Source organism: Bufo gargarizans, chromosome 8 (assembly GCF_014858855.1).
Source record: "Bufo gargarizans isolate SCDJY-AF-19 chromosome 8, ASM1485885v1, whole genome shotgun sequence".
NCBI classification, from domain to species: Eukaryota; Metazoa; Chordata; class Amphibia; order Anura; family Bufonidae; genus Bufo; species Bufo gargarizans.
Window position 1 is genome coordinate 118,858,135 of NC_058087.1, and position 21,301 is coordinate 118,879,435.

Here is a 21,301-nt window from a genome sequence, read left to right on the forward strand (position 1 = left end):
AAATCACGGAAAACGGAACAACGGACGCGGGTGCACACAACGGTCGTGTGCATAAAGGCCTTACTCAATTTAATGTGCATGCCGGGATTATTAAAAATTTGATAAAAAAGAATTGGTCAACCCTAAAGAACGATCCAGTATTAGGGAAAGATATTCCGGATCAACCAAGTGTGATCTTTAGAAAGGCACCAAGCCCACGGACCAAATTGGTGCATAGTTCAATATGTTCTGAGCGTGTAAGAAAAGGGAATACATTCACCTGGTGTGGGTTCTGTCTGCTGTGCCGTAATAGGAAGAAAGAAAAGAGAAAGAGGGTTACACAAATTGTGCATTCCAACCAGAAAGATCAGGACCATAAAATAAAAGGGCTTATTACCTGTGAGAGTGTAGGGGTCATTTACATGCTGGAGTGCCCTTGTGGCCTCCCAGTGGCCTGTCATTTTTGGGGGTCGAGCTGGTTAAACCACATTGGCGTGGAGGGAATTCCATTGAGTGGATTAATAGGAGGGAGGTTGAATGGATTTATAGGATGGATACGCTACAACCTAAAGGGAAGAACGTGGAGTTTGATATGAAACCTTGCCTCACTTGAGAAAACATCCCATACCGCAATATCCACTGGACTCATTTGAGGACCTTTGGTAGTACTGCTAGAGGACTGTGATTGACCGGAGTGAATCATGTGGGGTATGACGTGTTCTGCAATCCATGAATGAAAGGAGGCGGTCCTAGGGTGTGTATTTCCCTATTGGTTGGAATATGGGTCACGTGGGGAGGGTGGATATTTCTGAATGGGAGAATACTATGTAACAGTTTTTGAGGTAGATTCCCTGTGTATTATGGAATTAGGCGATTTAAGGAGGTTTTTATGTGATGTCAATTTTGTATTTTATGTACCTCATAAGTGTTTTAACTTTTGTAATGAGCCTTATTGGCTATGACGATTTTATGGAGGTGTGGTGGATCCCCACCTGTGTGTTTATAAAGACCGCCCTAAAGTGGGCGGAGGAGATGCCCCTGACGAAGCTTTCTGAAGCGAAACCCGGGTCAGGTGATTGATTTTTATACTCTGCTTGTTACCTTCTTTTATCCTGTAAGTGCAATAAAACCGTTGCAGTTCAACCCATGTGACTGTGATTCACTATTTGTGAATGTGGTATTTTTGTTTCACCTTGCCTCATAAAGTGTAATAATGAATGATCAAAAAATCCTATTTACCCAAAAATGGTACCAATAAAAACCTCAACTCTTTCTGCAAAAAAACGAGCCCCTGCACAATTTATTTTTAAAAAATGCTTTCTTATGTAAAACTGAAACAAAGAAAGTAAGTAGACATATTTGATATCATTGCGTCCGTAACAACCTGCTCTATAAAAATAGCACATGATCTACCCTGTCAAATGATTGTTGTAAAAAATTTAAAATAACAAAACTGTGCCAAAACAGACATTTTTTGGTTACCTTGCCTCATAAAAAACGTAATATAGAGCAATTAAAAATCATATGTACCCCAAAATAGTACCAATAAAACTGGCACCTTATCCCCTAGTTTCCAAAATAGGGTCACTTTTTGGGAGTTTCTACTGTAAGGGTGCATCAGGGGGGCTTTAAATGGGACATGGCATCTAAATCCAGTCCAGCAAAATCTGCCTTCCAAAAAACATGCGGCAGTCCTTTTCTTCTGCCGTATGCCCTTACATCAGTTTACGACCACATATGGGGTGTTTCTGTAAACCGCGGAATCGGAGTAATAAACATTGAGTTTTGTTTGGCTGTTAACCCTCAATATGTTAAAGAAAAAAAAATTATAAAATGGAAAATCTGCCAAAAAAGTTAAATTTTGAAATGTAATCTCCATTTTCCTTTAATTCTTGTGGAACACCTAAAGGGTTAACAAAGTTTGTAAAATCAGTTTTAAGTAAATTGAGGGGTGTAGTTTCTACAGTGGGGTCATTTATGGGGGTATCAACTATGTAAGCCCCACAAAGTGACTTCAGACCTGAACTGGTCCTTAAAAAGTGGGTTTTGGAAATTCTCTTCAAAATGTTAAGAGTTGCTCCTGAAATTCTAAGCCTTCTAACGTCCTAAAAAAATAAAATGACATTTCCAAAATGATGCCAACATAAAGTAGACATATGGGGAATGTTAAGTAATAAATATTTTATGAGTTATCACTTTCTCTTTTAGAAGCAGAGAAATAGAAATTTGGAAAATTGCAAATTTTTGGTAAATTTGGGATTTTTCATAACTAAAGGTGAAATATAGTGACTCAAATGTATGACTATTATGAAGTACAATGTGTCATGAGAAAACTCAGAATGGCTTGGATAAATAAGTGTTCCAAAGCTATTACCAAATAGTGATGTATGTCAGATTTGGTCATGAAAGGGTTAGGACACTACAGTTTCCTGTTCGACTTTATTTTGCAATGACAACAAGGCACAAGGTAAGTCCCTTAAAATTGCGATGTCAACTTGGAACTACCATGCTTCTCTGATGGACAACTATATGTTGCCTGCTCTAGAGTCGGCTCAGATAGAAACCTTTACATACTTGCATCGGAGAACAAGACAGCAAATTTAGTTTACCCAAGAGTGCTGTCTTAGGCTACTTTCACACTACCGTTCAGAGCGGATCCGTTCTGAACGGATCCGCTCATATAATGCAGACGGTGGCTCCGTTCAGAACGGATCCCTCAGAGCCAGACTGATGCATTCTGAGCAGATCCGCGTCCACTCAGAATGCATTAGGGCTGGACGGAAGCGTTCGGGTCCGCTTGTGAGCCCCTTCAAACGGAGCTCACAAGCGGACAGCCGAATGCTAGTGTGAAAGTAGCCTTAGATTTCTACTACATTAGAATGTTTTCTGCCTTTTTGTTTTTCAATGTTACACACTTATCGGCATTGTGGAAATGTTTCATTTGTTTCCTGTATGATTAAATATATGTATAATCTTTACGAGTACAATTACTTCTATTTTGTAGTAAAAGATTTACTATGATGCCCTCAAATCAGTAGCAAATTTTTTAACCACACACACAAATGACATAAAAAATAAACCAGTTTAAAAACTGGACAATTTTTATGGGACCACTACACAAACAAAAAATGAAATATACCGGGTCCTTCTGCTAGTCTCTTATATATATATAAAAATGAGTATCTGTCTGTCTGGACGGTCTTTATGCGTGACCAAATTACTTGACCGAGCTTCACCAAATTTGGAACACATGTACATCAGGTGTCCGGGAAGGTTTTAGACTGGGTCTCAGCTCTCTAGGACTTACCGTTCCTGAGATATTCCCCAAAAATGACACCCCCCCCCCCCTCACCCCAAATACAAGCCTGCAATTCTTTCTCTTCAAATCCCATAATCTCAGTTGTACTCCAGGTTTCCATAACAAACCAGCCATATTTATTTACTGCCTAAAGGGGTGGTCACAGTGAAAGTCACTGTTAAAGGGGCGGTCACAGTGAAATTCACAGTTAAAGCGGCGGTCACAGTGAAAGTCACAGTTAAAGGGGCGGTCACAGTGAAAGTCACAGTTAAATGGGCGGTCACAGTGAAAGTCAGTTAAAGGGGCGGTCATAGTGAAAGTCACAGTTAAAGGGGCGGTCACAGTGAAAGTCACAGTTAAAGGGGCGGTCACAGTGAAAGTCACAGTTAAAGGGATGGTCACAGTTAAAGGGACGGTCACAGTTAAAGGGGCGGTCACTTTGAAAGTCAGTTAAAGGGGCGGTCACTGTGAAAGTCACAGTTAAAGGGGCGGTCACTGTGAAAGTCACAGTTAAAGGGGCGGTCACTGTGAAAGTCACAGTTAAAGGGGCGGTCACTGTGAAAGTCGCCGTTAAAGGGGCGGTCACTGTGAAAGTCACAGTTAAAGGGGCGTTCACAGTGAAAGTCACCGTTAAAGGGGCGGTCACTGTGACCGTCACAGTTAAAGGGGCTAAAGTCACTGTTAAAGGGGCGGTCACTGTGAAAGTCACTGTTAAAGGGGCAGAGATATTCCCCAAATACAAGCCTGCAATTCTTTCTCTTCAAATCCCAACTGCCATAATCTCAGTTTTACTCCAGATTTCCATAACAAACCAGCCATATTTCTTTACTGCCTAAAGGGGTGGTCACTGTTAAAGGGGCGGTCACAGTGAAAGTCACTGTTAAAGCGGCGGTCACAGTAAAATTCACAGTTAAAGCGGCGGTCACAGTGAAAGTAACAGTTAAAGGGGCGGTCACAGTGGAGGTCATTTAAAGGGACAGGCAATGTGGAGGTCACTGTTAAACCGGCAGCCACTATGAAGGTCACTGTTAAAGGCGTGGTCAATTTTAAAGGGGCAGGCACTGTGGAGGTCACTGTTAAAGGGGCGAGCACTGTGAAGGTCACTCTTAAAGGGGCAGCCACTATGAAGTTCACTATTACAGTGGTCAATGTTAAAGGGGCGGGACCTGTGGAGGTAATTGTTAAAAGAGCGGGCACTGCGGAGTTCAATGTAAAGGGGACACTGTGGCGGTGACTGTTAATGGGGCGTTCACTATTAAAGGGATGAGCAATGTGGAGGTCACTGGTAAAGGGGCGGGCACTGTGGAGGTCACTGTTAAAGGGGCGGGCACTGTGGAGGTCACTGTTATAGGGTCAGGCACTGTGGAAGTCACTGTTAAAGGGGCAGCCACTATGAAGGTCACTGTTAAAGGCGTGGTTGATGTTAAAGGGGCGGGCACTGTGGAGGTCACTGCTAAAGGGGCAGTCACTGTTAAAGGGGCGGGCACTATGGAGGTCACTGTCAAAGGGGTGGGCACTATTAAAGCGACGGTCAATGTGCAAGTCACTGTTAAAGGGGCGGGCATTGTGGAGGTCACTGTTAATGGGACGTGCACTGTCGAGATAACTGTTAAAGGGGCTGGCACTGTGGAAGTCAATGTTAAAAGGGCGGGCACTGTAAAGGTCATTGTTAAAGTGCAAATCACTGACGAGCTGGTGTTAGGTATACGTTCCACCATCAAAAATATATCACTGTAGTACGGACCGCTATAGAAATTAGATAAAACAAATACTTTATTAATTTACCAAAATAGAGGAACGGAAACCTACTAACTATATATAAAATTCTAAGTGACCAAATCTATCCATAAATCCTGAGACGGGTCGAGATGACACATGAAAAGCCGCAATCGGCGGTGCCGCTCAGGTGTGGATTAGGTCACTGGAAAATCCACTTCTGGTGCGCTACTAATGGCTGCACCACCACGCCTGCCGGCCGTAGTGATCTCACACAGCCAAAAGTGTGTACCGTGGCACGGACGAGGTGCTCTGCTCAATCACCCAGCTTAAATGGCCCTGGACTAAATTAACAAACAAATCCATTGATAAACATCTATCCATTGGATCCAACCTAGTCAAGAACCACCTGTTCAAGGTATGAACCAGATGTCTGAATGTCGGACCTATGAGCACGAATCAAGGGACACTAACTAGCTGGGTGTGAGCAAAAAAGCTTGAGTGCACCTGTTCACATACTACAGAGGGCTGGATTGACGCAGACCACTATTGTTGTGTGAACGCAATTTAAGCTTAAATCAAAAAACCTAATTTTGCCCCCACTGATCGCTCGACACGTTTCGCCATGTGTGGCTCGTCAGTAGCATAGGATGTGGGTAAAAAGACAAACAACAAAGTGAGCTGCTGACCTCCGTTAGAGAGGCTGCAGCTGTCAGTACTGAATGGCCGTACGCGGCCGCAAGGACGCGCGCTATATAAGGAGAGAACTCCTCCCCTGGGGCGGCCAATAAGGAAGCAGGAGGCGCGGCAATGCCGCATCAAACAACCCGCCCCCTCTATGAGACGATCTCAGACGAATGTCAAAACATTCGTATACTAAATGTTAGAGTGACCAAACGGCGGCTTCAAATCAATAAGGCAGCATGGCATTGCCGGAACAGGGATCATTGTCTTGTTGTAGTAGGTGGTCAAGTGTAGTAATTATGATCATTGACTACAATAGTAGTTGTTAATGAGTCAGGACAGCCCCAAGACCTAAAAGGTCCTGCATGGTCTCAATACGGAGGTGATGCTTCATGCGACTTGGCAAAATGTTGCAAAATGACACGCCACATATCCATATTTTCGATGATGGATAGAACAGGATAGATCGTATCTTCATTCAAATACTGCCCAAATACACCCCTTGTAGTCATGTGAGACAAACCATATATACCGGGACTCAAATGAAAGCAAACAAAGGAGTTATACTCATTGAGTCCCTGTGGTTGGAGTGCATGCAGGCGGTAAATCCACTGTGTCTCTTTTTGCAACAAACGCTTGTCAAAGTCGCCTCCTCTTGGGGATCTTCTCACCACCTCAACGGCCTGAAATTTAATCACATCCGCATTACCACCATGTTAGGTGGATATATGTCTCGCAATAGGGGTGTCAGCGCCCTTGCGAATGTCTTTAGGATTTTCTGTGATTCTTCTGCGGAATTCCCTAAAGGTTTTGCCCACATACTGTTTTCCACACATACAGACGTGGACAAAATTGTTGGTACCCTTTGGTCAATGAAAGAAAAAGTCACAATGGTCACAGAAATAACTTTAATCTGACAAAAGTAATAATAAATTAAAATTCTATAAATGTTAACCAATGAAAGTCAGACATTGTTTTTCAACCATGCTTCAACAGAATTATGTAAAAAAATAAACTCATGAAACAGGCATGGACAAAAATGATGGTACCCCTAGAAAACACAGAACATAATGTGACCAAAGGGACATGTTAATTCAAGGTGTGTCCACTAATTAGCATCACAGGTGTCTACAACCTTGTAATCAGCCATTGGGCCTATATATATGGCTCCAGGTAATCACTGTGTTGTTTGGTGATATGGTGTGTACCACACTCGACATGGACCAGAGGAAGCAAAGGAAAGAGCTGTCTCAAGAGATCAGAAAGAAAATTATAGACAAGCATGTTAAAGGTAAAGGCTATAAGACCATCTCCAAGCAACTAGATGTTCCTGTGAGTACAGTTGCACATATTATTCATAAGTTTAAGATCCATGGGACTGTAGCCAACCTCCCTGGACGTGGCCGCAGGAGGAAAATTGATGACAAATCTAAGAGACGGATAATCCGAATGGTAACAAAAGAGCCTAGAAAGACTTCTAAAGAGATTCAAGGTGAACTTCATGCTCAAGGAACATCAGTGTCAGATCGCACCATCCGTCGTTGTTTGAGCCAAAGTGGACTACATGGGAGACGACCAAGGAGGACACCATTGTTGAAAACGAATCATAAAAAAGCAAGACTGGAATATGCCAAACTACATGTTGACAAGCCACAAAGCTTCTGGGAGAATGTCCTGTGGACAGATGAGACAAAAATCGAAGTTTTTGCCAAGGCACATCAGCTGTATGTTCACAGACGAAAAAATGAAGCATATCAAGAAAAGAACACTGTCCCTACTGTGAAACATGGAGGAGGCTCTGTTATGTTCTGGGGCTGCTTTGCTGCGTCTGGCACAGGGTGTCTTGAATCTGTGCAGGGTACAATGAAATCTCAAGACTATCAAGGAATTCTAGAGAGAAATGTACTAGCCAGTGTCAGAAAGCTTGGTCTCAGTCGCAGGTCATGGGTCTTGCAACAGGACAATGACCCAAAACACACCGCTAAAAACACCCAAGAATGGCTAAGAGGAAAAAATTGGACTATTCTAAAGTGGCCTTCTATGAGCCCTGACCTCAATCCTATTGAGCATCTTTGGAAGGAGCTGAAACATGCAGTCTGGAAAAGGCACCCTTCAAACCGGACACAACTGGAGCAGTTTGCTCATGAGGAGTGGGCCAAAATACCTGCTGAGAGGTGCAGATGTCTCATTGACAGTTACAGGAAGCGTTTGATTGCAGTGATTGCCTCAAAAGGTTGCGCAACAAAATATTAAGTTAGGGGTACCATCATTTTTGTCCATGCCTGTTTCATGAGTTTATTTTTTTACATAATTCTGTTGAAGCATGGTTGAAAAACAATGTCTGACTTTCATTGGTTAACATTTATAGAATTTTAATTTATTATTACTTTTGTCAGATTAAAGTTATTTCTGTGACCATTGTGACTTTTTCTTTCATTGACCAAAGGGTACCAACAATTTTGTCCACGTCTGTACATGTGGCCAACTATACCAACCCTCTAGTCTTGCAGTTAACAAAGGATCTAATGGTGAATATTTGCTCAGTTACGCTGCAGGTGAATGCAGCACCTAACTGGATAGCAGAGCACGCCACACATCCTCCACAACGGAAGGTCCCTTTGATGCCCAATGTCGGGGTCAGATTTCAAAATCCCCCAGTAACTGGTGAGTAACTCTCTTACCGTATTGTGTGCCTCGTCATAGGTGGCCAATGCGCAATTGTTCTAGCCCAGATGGTCCTGATTTGGGTGTCAACAAGGTGTCCCGATTCAAGGCCAAGGAATGTTGATGAGCCTTGGCTAACACATGTTGCGGGTACCCCCTGCTTCTGAATCTTGACTGTAAATCATTAGACGCAGTCCTGAAATCAGACATCCTAGAACAATTGCGCCTCACCCTAAGGTATTGTGGCAACTGTCCCACCTAAGGAGACTGTTCGTGGCAAAATAACCGTGTGCCAACATTGCCATCTCCGTCTCTGAAGATGGTGAGATCAAGGAACGTGATTTGTGATTCCTGAATCTCAGATGTAAAAAACAGTCCCATTGTATTGTTATTCAGGTCTGTAACAAAGCTGTTAAAATCAACGACACTTCCTGACCACAAAATCAGCACATCGATATAACGTAACCATAAATTAATATGGTCAGCCCATCTCTGTTTTTTATCAGCAAACACAACTTCCCGTTCCCACCAACCCAGGTAGAGGTTGGCGAATGTGGGGGCACAGGGGCTCCCCATCGCCACCCCCCTGAGCTGGTGGTACAAACGGTGGTCGAAAATAAATACATTGTGTTCAAGAATAAAGTTCAAAAGTTCAAGAACAAATTTGTTATGCTGCCAAAGATGGATGCCACGTTGATTTAAAAATAAGGCCACAACTCCACACCCCTTATCATGAGGTATGGAGCTGTAAAGTGCCTCCACATCCAAACTGGCCAGCATAACGTTCTCACCAATATGGATCCCCTCCAATTTCTTGATCACATCCATTGAATCACTGTTAAAGGGGCAGACACTGTGGAGGTCACTGTTAAAGGGGCGGGCACTGTGGAAGTCACTGTTAAAGGGTGGTCAATGTTAAAGGGGCGTGCACTGTTGTGGTCACTGTTAAAGGGGCTGGCACTATGGAGGTCACTGTTAAAAGGGTAGACATTGTGGTGGTCACTGTTAGAGGCAGGCACTGTGCAGGTCACTGTTAAAGATGCGGAGACTGTTAAAGGGGCGGGCAATGTGGAGGTCAATGTTAAAGGGACGGCCACTATGGAGGTCACTGTTAAAGGGGCAAGCACTGTGGAGGTCATTGTTAAGGGGGCATGTACTGTAGAGGTCACTGTTATGGGGGAAACTGTATCTTTTTATGACACACGGAAGTATAAAATGAAGTAGATGAAATATACCTGTGCAAATCCGGGTCCTTCTGTTAGTATAATATATAATATAACCTCAAAAATTCTATATGGACCCCGCCAAGGTTCTAGCCTTAGTTGATTGGTCAAGACCCACTTCCCTGAAGAGTCTTAAGAGTGTGAATTTTTTTAGAAAATGTATTAAAAACTTTTCAGTCATTGCTAAAGCACTTACTGACTTAACCAGGAAAGAAGTGGATCTTCTTCATTCGTCTCCAGATGCTCTTTCTGCTTTTGAAGCTCTGAAAGAGTTTCATACTAGCACGAGTACTCATTCAACCTGATGTCACTAAACAGTTCATCACTGAGTTGGATGCTTCTGAGGTAGAAGTGAGTGCTGTACTGTCTCAGGGGTCATCCTTTTTAACTAACGTTCAACCCCATGCATTATGTTAAGGGAAATATGGCTTTCAGCCAGAACCTCATCCTGATGACCACTCAAATATGCCTAAAAATTGGACCCAGTGGTATTCACCCATTCAGTATGACCAGTAGCATTGTGTCCCTTGTTAGCATATCTAAGGCAGGAAGGATACATTGTAAAAGCAGTTGAACATCCTCCTCTTGACCAAGAGATGGGGGAAGATATTTGGGCGGTCACAGGGTGGAGTCTATGGTGGGGGGGGGGGGGCTGGGACACAGCAACATATAGGTGAAAGTTGGGAGTGAGGCTCGCGCTTTTCCTGGACAGCTATGGATGAACAGCATTTCAGGAGCAAGCAAATTTATATGTGTGCTTATGTGGGTATGTATATAAGTATAATATCCCAGTAGACTTTATATGTGTACATATAGATATTTGCAGTCTGCAATTGCATTACCAGTTAGATTATATATGCATTGTTTATGCATGAGTCTCTATATGTACATGTACTAATGGTCAGGTACTGGAGGTGAGTTGGTTAGAAGAGTAGATCCAGTAGACTGTATATTAGTGGACTCTGGATATACTGTATATACATACACATTATTAGCCGCATTTGCTTAGCATCCAGGATGGGCAGGAACTGAGGTGGCTGTGTGTGGTGGTGTCCTCTATGTATTGTGTTATCTGTATCTTTATGTATAATGTCCATTGCTTTGTCATCTCTATGTTATCAGTAAACTATTTTTATATATAAGTATCTGCGAGGGTTGTGTGTTGCTCCTGGGGAATATGAAGGACTGGAAGAGGTGTAATTATACACAGAATAATCTGGTTGTATGGGAAACAAGGGCAACATGCTAGGAATAGAATAGAAGGGAGGGAAAACGGAGATATACATAAATCTCCATTTTCCAAGATGCAAAAATCCCTTCATCACATTATTTCACAAAATGTTTTCTCTGCATTGGTAACAGAGAATTACTAGCTATTAAAGGTGTTGTCCGAGTTATGTAAAGAAATAAAAAATGCACTGTTAGGGTCTATTCACACGTCCGCAAAATGGGTCCGCATCCGTTCTGCAATTTTGTTGAATGGGTGCGGACCCATTCATTTTCAATGGGGCCAGAATGTGCTAAACACTTTCGAACGTGTGAATGGACACTAAATCCGATGGTCAGCAATATATACAGTACATAAGCTAAGCAAGTTTTAGGCAAAAAAAAATAATAATCTGTTTCCTCATTTCCCTTGTACTCTTCTGGCCCTTTGTTTACCTTTAATAACAACAATCTGAGGTTTTCCTCAGGAATATTTGTTACCTTCAAAATAGATTGCCCCTGCAGGAGCAGTGCGCATGAGAGCGTCAGACTTGCGACGCTAGGCTCCGCCCCCCCCCCCTACCCCCGCACGCTGGCCACCCGGATCGCTTGCTCGCTGAGCTTGCCATGTGAGCCGTAGCACCGTCCAAAACGCTGATGCCTGGGGATTCTCCTGCTGCTGCCTCCGCTCTGCTCCCCAGCCTGCCGTGGTCCGGATCCGCCTGATGTTGAGGTCGATGCCACTGCTCGTGAGCCACATAGTGGTGAGTTACTGAGGCTGACAGAACTGGAGTAGCGGTGAGGGGCACCGACGATACAGGAGAGCGGTGCAGGCGGTGGTGAGCTGGAGGTCTTGGTGCACCTGGGATGTCCATGTGATCAGAGGTGGAAGAGGGAGGCCTCAGTGTTTTTGTCGGACTTGTGGGGAGGTCGCTCCCACTGTTTGGCATTTACCTCACGTCAGTTAACACAGCTGCCCCCCCCCCCCCCTGTTTTGATAAGCAGTGCCGGAGATATCTAAAAGGGGGTGAAGAAAGATATGAATGGGGCTGAAAATTAGACTGTGGAATGTGTAAGACGAAGGTGGTGCTGTGTCTCTAGTATTGTTGAAAGAAAGTAACTAAGAGAAAGAGGGGAGAGGGAAGGAAAGAAAGAGAGAAGAAGGAAAGAAAAAGAAGGGGAAAAAAAGAAGAAAAAGAAAAGGGGAGGATTAAAAAAAAAAAAGGGGGGGGGGGAATATCCAGTTGGTTGTCTATCATAGTATATGGTAGTTTTTCTAGCCATTGATTCCCCCAGCTCGATTGTGTTTAACCACATGAAGAATCCCCTACTAACCTCCAACCTTTCTAACACTTCCATCCCTGAACCCTCTCAGACTAAACCAGGACTAAGGATTAATACCTTCACCTTCAGAGTCACTCAATTCTGCCTTATGTTCAAGATTTAATAGATAAGTGGACATCAGTTTTTGGTTTTGACAAGTATCTGAGACTACTCTGGGTGCCCTCGCTGGAAAATAAGATAGCACCTACAATCTAGCTGCTGGGTTTTGCTGGTGTTCCTATGCTACCCCCCCCCCCCCCCTTTTCTGTGAACAATAACTCTTTTTGTTATTAACAAATTGTCTTGTCTTTACTGTTATCTCTTTGCTCTCTGTGGCTTGTGGTGGGTGGGTAGAAGGGGGGAAAGAAGGTGAGAGAGATAAAGGGAGTTTAAAATGCCACCCAAGAAAAAGGAGGAACAGCGCGGCCCTACTGGTGGCAGCTGTAGGAGATCAGCAACAGGGTTAGAGAGTGGGCCCAAACAGCAGGGTTGAAATAAATTTTTAGCTCCCAAGTCGCCAGGTTTTAGATCCCCACAAAAGTAAAAAAACGATAGAACTAGGGCCCCATGGTCTGACACAGGACAATGGGACTATGGGGGGAGGGGGAGAGAGGGGAACTTTAGTGACATTTACAGAAACAGATGCAAGGATGATGAAGGACATATTTTGCATATTTTGTCTCGAGGATGGAGAATGTAATGGGGAACATAGTGACGCAGATCGGGGCAGTGCAAACGGATGTCAGTGTAATACGGGATGAGATGGAGAAAATAAGGCAGCGCTTACATGAGATGGAGAAAAGGGTCCCTGTTCTGGAACATTCGGTACAGAAATTAGAGAAGGAGGTGGTCTTTTTAAAGGAAATGAATACTAGGATGGAACAAAAATTAATAAGTCAAGAAGATAGATCAAGAAGATCCAACATAAGATGTGTAGGGATCCCAGAGCGCGCAGAGGGAGATAATGGTACTGAATATATGGAGAGATGGATAAGGGAGAATTGTGAGGAGGGCACTCTCTCACCACTGTTTGCCATCGAAAGAGCGCATAGGGTCCCTACAAAAAAGAGGGTTCCAGGGGAATCCCCCAGACAGATACTGGTTAAATGTTTACTGGCTAAGGACCGTGATATAATAATAGCCGATGCGAGGACCTCCGAAAAATACCAGATACAGGGTGAAAAGATAAGATTATTCCCAGATTATTCTGCTTATACTAATGCCCATAGGAAAGAGTATATTGCTGTTAAAAAGAGACTAAGGGAGGCAGGTCTAAAGTATAGTTTACTTTCCCAGCAAAATTAAGGGTGGAATATAAAGGCAGGACTGTTTTTTTTCAGACCCCGGAGGAGGTTAGCGAGTGGGCGGATGGGGAGGGCCTTTGATGTTGGGGGTGGCGGAGGGGAAAGGAGTTAATATGCTAAGATATGGAGTCGCCCCGACTGCTGGCCAGCAGAGGGGGGGGGGGGCTATTCACGGTGGGTGGTTATTTATGGGTTGAGGGAGAGGGGGACTTTTTTGGGTTTTTTTTTTCTGCATATATTTTGCTTTTCCCCCTCGGCTAGATGGTCAGGATTGTTTTGTTGAATGTGAGAGGTTTACGTGAGAGAGTAAAGAGATATGCTATCCTTGAGTGGATGAAGAGGTTCCTGCCAGCTATCATCTGCCTACAGGAGACACATTTGGATAAGGAATCTTTAAGATGTTTGGAGAAGAGATGGATAGGGGAAAGTTACCATTCCGTACATACTACCTATTCAAGAGGGGTCTCAATTTTGATGCACAATAAAATTAAAATTGAGTGTCTGGCACATGAGGCCGATGATTATGGTAGGTACCTCTTTCTATATTGTAATATAGAGGGGGTTAAAATGGTAATTGCAAATATATATATTCCTCCACCATATAAGGCTACTTTCACACTAGCGTTCGATCGGATCCGTTCTGAACGGATCCGATCATAATAATGCAGACGGAGGCTCCGTTCAGAACGGATCCGTCTGCATTATTTTTAGCATATAACAGCTAAGTGTGAAAATAGCCTCGTACGGATCCGTCCAGACTTTCAATGTAAAGTCAATGGGGGACGGATCCGCCTGAAGATTGAGCCATATTGTGGCATCTTCAAACGGATCCGTCCCCATGGAGCTCACGAGCGGACCGACGAACGCTAGTGTGAAAGTAGCCTAAGCCAGATGTTTTGTATCAATTGTATAGATTTATGCTGAATAGACAGGAATCTATAATGATTGCGGTACGAGACTATAATGCGGTAATGGATCCACTCAGGGATAGAATGTCTAGCAGAGGGGGAAGAACACAAAAAGTAGATTTCCCTAAACTAGTCCAGGAATTTAATTGGGTTGATGTTTGGCAATAAGATAGCACCTACAATCTAGCTGCTGGGTTTTGCTGGTGTTCCTATGCTACCCCCCCCCCCCCCCCTTTTCTGTGAACAATAACTCTTTTTGTTATTAACAAATTGTCTTGTCTTTACTGTTATCTCTTTGCTCTCTGTGGCTTGTGGTGGGTGGGTAGAAGGGGGGAAAGAAGGTGAGAGAGATAAAGGGAGTTTAAAATGCCACCCAAGAAAAAGGAGGAACAGCGCGGCCCTACTGGTGGCAGCTGTAGGAGATCAGCAACAGGGTTAGAGAGTGGGCCCAAACAGCAGGGTTGAAATAAATTTTTAGCTCCCAAGTCGCCAGGTTTTAGATCCCCACAAAAGTAAAAAAACGATAGAACTAGGGCCCCATGGTCTGACACAGGACAATGGGACTATGGGGGGAGGGGGAGAGAGGGGAACTTTAGTGACATTTACAGAAACAGATGCAAGGATGATGAAGGACATATTTTGCATATTTTGTCTCGAGGATGGAGAATGTAATGGGGAACATAGTGACGCAGATCGGGGCAGTGCAAACGGATGTCAGTGTAATACGGGATGAGATGGAGAAAATAAGGCAGCGCTTACATGAGATGGAGAAAAGGGTCCCTGTTCTGGAACATTCGGTACAGAAATTAGAGAAGGAGGTGGTCTTTTTAAAGGAAATGAATACTAGGATGGAACAAAAATTAATAAGTCAAGAAGATAGATCAAGAAGATCCAACATAAGATGTGTAGGGATCCCAGAGCGCGCAGAGGGAGATAATGGTACTGAATATATGGAGAGATGGATAAGGGAGAATTGTGAGGAGGGCACTCTCTCACCACTGTTTGCCATCGAAAGAGCGCATAGGGTCCCTACAAAAAAGAGGGTTCCAGGGGAATCCCCCAGACAGATACTGGTTAAATGTTTACTGGCTAAGGACCGTGATATAATAATAGCCGATGCGAGGACCTCCGAAAAATACCAGATACAGGGTGAAAAGATAAGATTATTCCCAGATTATTCTGCTTATACTAATGCCCATAGGAAAGAGTATATTGCTGTTAAAAAGAGACTAAGGGAGGCAGGTCTAAAGTATAGTTTACTTTCCCAGCAAAATTAAGGGTGGAATATAAAGGCAGGACTGTTTTTTTTCAGACCCCGGAGGAGGTTAGCGAGTGGGCGGATGGGGAGGGCCTTTGATGTTGGGGGTGGCGGAGGGGAAAGGAGTTAATATGCTAAGATATGGAGTCGCCCCGACTGCTGGCCAGCAGAGGGGGGGGGGGGGCTATTCACGGTGGGTGGTTATTTATGGGTTGAGGGAGAGGGGGACTTTTTTGGGTTTTTTTTTTCTGCATATATTTTGCTTTTCCCCCTCGGCTAGATGGTCAGGATTGTTTTGTTGAATGTGAGAGGTTTACGTGAGAGAGTAAAGAGATATGCTATCCTTGAGTGGATGAAGAGGTTCCTGCCAGCTATCATCTGCCTACAGGAGACACATTTGGATAAGGAATCTTTAAGATGTTTGGAGAAGAGATGGATAGGGGAAAGTTACCATTCCGTACATACTACCTATTCAAGAGGGGTCTCAATTTTGATGCACAATAAAATTAAAATTGAGTGTCTGGCACATGAGGCCGATGATTATGGTAGGTACCTCTTTCTATATTGTAATATAGAGGGGGTTAAAATGGTAATTGCAAATATATATATTCCTCCACCATATAAGGCTACTTTCACACTAGCGTTCGATCGGATCCGTTCTGAACGGATCCGATCATAATAATGCAGACGGAGGCTCCGTTCAGAACGGATCCGTCTGCATTATTTTTAGCATATAACAGCTAAGTGTGAAAATAGCCTCGTACGGATCCGTCCAGACTTTCAATGTAAAGTCAATGGGGGACGGATCCGCCTGAAGATTGAGCCATATTGTGGCATCTTCAAACGGATCCGTCCCCATTGACTTACATTGTAAGTCTGGACGGATCCGCACGCCTCCGCACGGCCAGGCGGACACCCGAACGCTGCAAGCAGCGTTCAGCTGTCCGCCTGTCCGTGCGGAGGCGAGCGGAGCGGAGGCTGAACGCCGCCAGACTGATGCAGTCTGAGCGGATCCGCATCCATTCAGACTGCATCAGGGCTGGACGGCTGCGTTCGGGTCCGCTCGTGAGCTCCTTCAAATGGAGCTCACGAGCGGACCGACGAACGCTAGTGTGAAAGTAGCCTAAGCCAGATGTTTTGTATCAATTGTATAGATTTATGCTGAATAGACAGGAATCTATAATGATTGCGGTACGAGACTATAATGCGGTAATGGATCCACTCAGGGATAGAATGTCTAGCAGAGGGGGAAGAACACAAAAAGTAGATTTCCCTAAACTAGTCCAGGAATTTAATTGGGTTGATGTTTGGCGCTTCCAGAACCCGGATGAAACCATGTATTCCTGCTATTCTAAAACACATAAAACTTGGTCAAGAATAGATATGGTCCTGGGAAATAAAAACTTAATGTCTCAAAATAGGATTAAAATAAACTACTTGTCCATGGCCCTATCAGATCACAATGCAGTGGTAATGGAATTAGATCTGATTAAAAAGAATGCTCCACCACTGTTTAAGTTCAACCCCCACTGGTTATCGATGATCCCAGATAAAGAGAGTATAACGGAAGAATAAATAAAAAATTGGGGGGAGAATAAGGATTCTGTTAGTAGGCTAATTGTTTGGGACACTGCTAAAGCATATTTAAGAGGATTGCTCTTTAAAAAGGTGAATTACTGGAAAAAAAAAACACTAGAGAAAGGGGGAATGCATTGGGAAAAAAAAAAGTACAAGAAGCAAGAATAACATGCATAATGCACCCAACCGATTATAATAGGAAAATATGGGAGGAAGAGCAGGAAAAGTTAAAGGTATACCAAATGGATAGAAGTAGGAAAGAATTACTTTTCCAAGGGATCCGGTTAGCCTCAGAGGGAAAAAAGGTTGGTAAAATTTTGGCAAGTATAGTAAGAAATCAAAGAGGCAAATCCTGGATAGGGGCGATTAAAGATAAAACGGGTGAAATAATCAGTACACCGGAAGGAATTAAAGAAGTGTTCCTGGAATATTTCCAGGAGCTATACAAGTCCAAGGTACAATACTCAAAACAAGATCTAGATCTATACCTAAACCAGATTTCCCTTAGAGAGATATCCCAGGCCCGAAAATAATTTTTTGAAAAATAAATATCGATGGCGGAAATAAATTAGGTTTTGAGGAAGGTAAAACCTGAAAAAGCACCAGGATGCGATGGGCTTCCCTTTGAAATATATAAAACTTTCTCTCAGGTGTTAGTACCAGAACTAAAAACAACACTGAATGAGGCCCAAAAAAATATGTGACCTAACAGACTCTATGAAAGAGGCAATTATTACACTAATCCCCAAAAAGGGTAAAGAACAATTAGACCCCGGATCATACAGGCCAATATCTCTTTTAAACACGGATGTCAACATTTTGGCAAAGGTTCTGGCCGATAGGTTATCAAAGGTGGTTAAAGGTGCAATAAATGAAGATCAGACAGGCTTTATACTTGGTAGAATGATATATTCAAATATAAGAAGGCTGTTTCTAAATATTGAAGCTAATAGATTAGAAGCAGGGGAGAAAGCGGTACTTTCATTGGACACCCAAAAGGCATTTGATTGTATTGAATGGGAGTATTTGTGGGCAGTATTAAAAAGGGTCGTTATAGGGGAGGGATTTATAAGATGGATCCAGCTAATATATCATAATTCTAGGGCTAGAGTGATGGTGGACGGAAGCTTGTCCCTGCCCCTTGCCCTATATCGGGGCACTAGGCAGGGATGCCCTCTCTCTCCACTATTATTCGCTATTGCGATCGAACCTCTGGCATGCATAATAAGAAATGATAGGGAGATTAAAGGTTTTCATTATGAGGGTGGGTAGGAAAAGTTGTTAAAGGGATTCTGTCACCGGTTTTTGACCCTTACATTCAAAAATATGGTTATGTGCATGGAGCTCTTGTGATTCCTAATGTGGTCTTATAAGCTAAATCTGTAGGCTCATTTAGTGTAAAAAACGTTTTATCTAACCTGTCATTCATCACATTAAGGTGCCCAGGGGGATGCTCATGTCTTCCTGATGCCGCCCGCACCTGCCGCCGTTCGTGCCCAGCTCCTCCTTTGCTGTCATCAGCGGGATGTTCGAGAAGAAGGAGGGGGGAGTGAGGGAGAGCCGGAGGAGTAGCAAAGGATTCTGAGGCGGTGCTGATGACAGCAAAGGAGGAGCTGGGCACGAACGGCGGCGGGTGCGGGCGGCATCAGGAAGACATGAGCATCCCCCTGGGCACCTTAATGTGATGAATGACAGGTTAGATAAAACGTTTTTTACACTAAATGAGCCTACAGATTTAGCTTATAAGACCACATTAGGAATCACAAGAGCTCCATGCACATAACCATATTTTTGAATGTGGGGGTCAAAAACTGGTGACAGAATCCCTTTAATGTATGCGGATGACATTTTATTATTTATGCACAATATTGGGGATCAGTTAATTAGAGTTATAGATATAATAGATAAGTGGTTTTTTTTTCTGGACTAAATATTAATTGGGGGAAATCACATATGTTGATGTTGGGAGATGTACAACCACAGGGGGATTTAAGGGTGCATGTGCTTGGAAAACAAGAGAATTTTAAATATTTAGGTATACAAATTTCTGGAAATATAGAAGAATATGAAAAATTAAATGTACTCCCCTTATTAAAAGAACTTAGGACCAAAATACATATTTGGCAAAGACTACCAATGTCAATACAGGGTCGGGTAAATTTAATAAAAATGGTTTTCCTCCCTAAAATACTTTACGTCCTCCAAAATGCCCCATTGAGGCTACCGCAGAATATTTTTAAGTTATTTGATGGCCTAATGGGGGATCTTCTTTGGAAACGCGCTATCCCCAGAATAAAGAAAGAGGTACTTCAGCTCCCAGTGAGAGAGGGTGGACTAGCTGTTCCGAATAGTTTTTTTAATTATTTAATCACACAATATGGTCATATTTAAGGTAGCTTAAATTGTTTAGTGGGCAGGCAGGTAGTAAATAGATTGGGGTGGAAAGAAGAATGGAACTACTTAGAGGTGTTGTAATCGGGTACACTGGGGAAAACTAATACAGGAAATAGAATATTAAATTCACTGGAATACATATGGGTGGAAATCAAAAAAATATTAGAGATCAAAGGGTTTTTGCACTATACACCTATTTGGAAAAATATCAATCTTAAGGAACTGCAAAGGATTAAGATGTATATAGACTGGGAAAAAAAAGGGATGAAATACCTAAGCCAGATATTCGAACAGGGCAAACTGAAAGACTTTAATACAATGGTTAGAGAGTTTGGTATTCCTCAAAAGGATATATATAAATATTTTCAGCTTAGGAACGCGTTGCGGACAGTTAAGCAGGAGGACAAATATAAGATAGAAAGATCGGACATACAGTACAAATTTACCAACGAGGGTGAAAGAGGAGGAATAACCGCAAAAAGATATAGAATATTAATGGAGGGAAAAAAGAAACGGATTACTCCTTAATACTCGCTAGAAAAAAAAATGGGAACATGAACTCCAATCTTTTACGGAAGAAAAATGGAAGGATGCTCTCAAAAATTATTCTGGAGTCTCTAATAGGGGCTTACATAAGATCTCACAATTTTTTGTAGTTCATAGGCTGCATCGATCCCCACGGATGTTGAAAAGAATGGGTGTGAGAGTTTCGGATAACTGTACAAAATGTGGGGGAGAGAATGCTGACTTAATACATTGTTTCTGGAGATGTCCAAGACTGTTCAGATACTGGACAGAAATAACAGATATTGTATATTCAATCTTGAAGGTCCAAATATCAGAAGATCCCGTGACTTGTATTTTGGGGGCAACCGAACATCTGAAGTTAAATAGAGATACACGAACGGTTCAGAGTAAAGTTCTATTCCAAGCTAGACTCCTTATACTTAAGAAATGGGTAGGGGCGGACCCTCCAACAGTGGGACAGTGGAGAAAAGCAGTCGATAACCTGATTAAAGAAGAACTAGTGATGGAGGGCCATAGTAGAAAAGTAAAAAGTGTTGATGAAATATGGAAAAAATGGTTACTTTAGGGCTGGATAGATTGAGGAAAAGGAAAAAAAATTTTTTTTATTTTTTTTTGTGGGGTGGTAGGTGGGTGGGTAAATGGGGATTGAAAATATTTGTTTATATATAGAAGAATTAGTATGTCTTTGATAAATTGAAAATGTAACTATTTCTTGTTGATACTGAAATGTTTCTATTGTTGAGTTGATGGAAATAAAAAGATATATAATAAAATAAATAAAAAGATTGCCCCCCCCCCTCCCCCCTACTCTGCAAAGGGAGTGAATAAAAGTGCTGCCCTGAGTAAAAGGTCTGAATGCTTGGTTACTCAACAGCATGTTGTATGTGTAGGACTACAAATCTCAGCTGTACAGTGACACTGCTGATACACACAGGATCTTCCCTTTACCTGTTCTTGTGCAATGCTCTGCAGATTTCCTCCAGTCTGTCAGCTCTGTGTCTGCAGGATGAGGAGGGCAGATCCTGTGTCTCCTCAGCAAAGCCTCCAGACCAGACTCTGTGTTTCTGAAGTGTTTAATATTTCCTGAAGAATCCAGTGGGAGCGGAGACACAAGCAAGAGAGCAGCAGCAGTGCGGGGGTCGGGGGCATGGCCAGCTCAGTAATGACTCGTGCACATAGACACATACTAGGCTTGTTTACAAGACATTATCAGAACAGGGAGATAAGCTGACATCACA

General features: G+C 42.9%; 1 protein-coding gene across 4 annotated transcripts in view; it reads left to right on the forward strand.

The window, feature by feature from the left end:
- The window catches only part of CALCRL (calcitonin receptor like receptor), a 472,379-nt gene that overhangs the window by 340,517 nt on the left and 110,561 nt on the right, over positions 1-21,301 (forward strand). The gene's annotated exons all lie outside the window — the stretch shown is intronic.